This window comes from Suricata suricatta, chromosome 7 (assembly GCF_006229205.1).
Source record: "Suricata suricatta isolate VVHF042 chromosome 7, meerkat_22Aug2017_6uvM2_HiC, whole genome shotgun sequence".
Lineage (NCBI taxonomy): Eukaryota > Metazoa > Chordata > Mammalia > Carnivora > Herpestidae > Suricata > Suricata suricatta.
Window position 1 is genome coordinate 29,309,440 of NC_043706.1, and position 2,370 is coordinate 29,311,809.

A 2,370-nucleotide genomic window follows, 5' to 3' on the forward strand; every position below is an offset into this window, starting at 1 on the left:
GGGACGAGCGGCCCCAGCCCTCGGGTTACGACACTTTATGAACCTTCTATAACTTTCCTTTGCCTTTAAACTGTCCCAAAGCCATTTCTATCCAAACAACCAATCTTATTTAGGACAAAATTACTTCTTTTACCCTTAAGAAAAATGCTTTTTTAGTTCTTATAGCTTTTTTACATCTCCCCAATTTCTTGCCTCTTTCTTATTTTTTCCCATAAGTCTGGAGTACACTTAGAATTTTAACTCTTAGAAAACTTAGTCTCCTATTGAGGACTTAGTAACTAACTAAAAGATGTTTATGCCAGAACCTTTTTTAGATGGAAATTTTATGAACCAATTAAGTACAACGCAGCTTTTTAACAGTTTTAAATATCCCCAGTTGTTTTGCCACAAATCAAAAGCCCAAGCATCTAAAGGCCTCATCCTATATTAATATATCAATCACTAGTTGTGGCTTTAGTTTTTATCTTGTCAGACAGCCACTGAATTCAATCTCAATTTATTATCAACTAAAACCTTAACGTTTTAAGTTACTAAGAACCTTTAAAACTATTTTAACAATTACTCATGAAAACTATAGAACAGACCAAATTAACCATCCTTTTAACATATACTTGTTAAAAATTGGGGCAGAGATCATAAGAACCTATTTGACTTTTGGCAGATTCATATAGAACATACATTTCTGTTTTTATCTCAAACCAACAAACTTAAACTTAAACACTGGATAAGTTTCACTTGAGCCCAGGTAAGACATTTTGTTCCCCATAGTTGATTTTAACCAAGAAATTGGGTGCAAAAAAAAAAAACCTGATTTCTGTAGTCTTTTGTTTCTTATCACCTATGCAAATTGACCTCTCCCTACCCAGTGGTTGGCAACCTGATGGCCTTCTGGTTGCCCCGGGCAATGGGGGGGCGGGGGAAGGGAGAGCCAGGAGAGGCTCCCCAGGGGGCAGAGAAGAATTCCCAGTTTAAAATTTTGTCAGTTCTGACAGAAGAGCAGGTTTGAGGCTTTTTTTGCTTTATTTTGTTTTGTTTAACCAGTAGAATTAGGCAATCCATGTCAGTCCAGAGAAGAGAAGGAATTTTTCCCCAGAACAAAATGAGTCCGGCAGCTGCTGGGAAACATTCCTTCAGGTCTCTGTCCCGAGGTAGACCAACAATATTTAGTTCTAATTATAGCCATCAACCTGGGAAATGAATGAGGAAGAAGCCCTCACTTCCACAAGGCAAAAGAACACAGATTTACTAAAGGGCCAACCGACGTCTCGGTGCGGTCCCGGGGTGGGAAGTAATGCTGCGTCCAGCCTTCCACCCAATACCCCAGACAAAAAGCACATGTGCATTTAAAATTTAGATGATGAACTAGCTTATCTCCGGAGGTTTAGACAAGTGACTCTTACAGATTATTGGCGCCATTTTCAGGGTGAAAGAATATCTATATAGAGTCCTCGTTCTTTAGACTCTATATGGCTCAAAGCTTTTTAAGTTCTGACCTATCCATCATTCTAACTCTGCCCATCTTCACTCATACACACACACCAGAGGCTATAACATTCCCTCCCATAGAGGTTTTACAAACAAGAGGGAGACATTAGAAAAACACTTAAATGCTTTTTCTTGACCTTTACTCCCTGTGCTCTGAGGGTCTCTGTTTAGACCATTTGCTTAATTCCTGCCCTAAAATCACCGATCACTTACCCGAGCCATGGGCCACATGGCAGGCTCCCACGTGGTCGACTCCTTTTTCACCCGAGCCATGGACCACGCAGAAGTCCATGTAGTCGGCTACTTTACACCCCAGCCATGGACCACGTGGAAGTCCGCGTAGTTGGCTGCTTTACCGATCGGTGTTCTTCACCGGGTCCCTCATATTCAGGCCACATGTTTGGGTGCCACTTGTCTGTTCCATACTTGTCCTTGTCTGGTCCATCCCGGCTGGTGGGGCAGTCTATTGTCGCGGGTTCCTGAGGAGGGAGTGAGAACAGGGTAAGGCAGGGAGCACAGAAAATGGAGGCAAGACAAAGTCTCTGATCAAGCCTCAGTTTATTGAGAAAATACCCACACCTTATAAAGGGTTCAAGGTGGGAAACAAGGCAGCCTACCTAGGTCGGTTGCTAGGAAACAGGGTCAAGAGATTAAGGCTAGGGTAAAGGAGGAACCAAACAAAAGTTTTTAGCACAGCACCTGAGGGGCCGACACTGCCCTGCCTGCAGGCAGTTGATCTTTGTACTTGTGGCAGCTCCCAACAGTGATTGTGATTGTTTCTGTAAGTTATTAGGACCCAGGAATTTGATGTGTGGCCTAATTTCCAAATATTTAGGGATTTTCCAGAGATCATTGTGTTACAGATTTCTAATTTAATGTCAGAAG

General features: G+C 42.1%; 1 protein-coding gene and 1 long non-coding RNA gene across 2 annotated transcripts in view; both read right to left on the reverse strand.

Annotated features, from left to right (window-relative positions):
• LOC115295435 (class I histocompatibility antigen, Gogo-B*0103 alpha chain-like) overlaps positions 1–2,370 on the reverse strand; it is a 157,910-nt gene that overhangs the window by 66,029 nt on the left and 89,511 nt on the right. The gene's annotated exons all lie outside the window — the stretch shown is intronic.
• LOC115295444 overlaps positions 1–2,370 on the reverse strand; it is a 15,470-nt gene that overhangs the window by 3,149 nt on the left and 9,951 nt on the right. Inside the window, exon 2 of the long non-coding RNA XR_003910398.1 lies at positions 1,699–1,964. This is a non-coding gene — a long non-coding RNA (uncharacterized LOC115295444). The remainder of the gene's footprint in view (positions 1–1,698; positions 1,965–2,370) is intronic.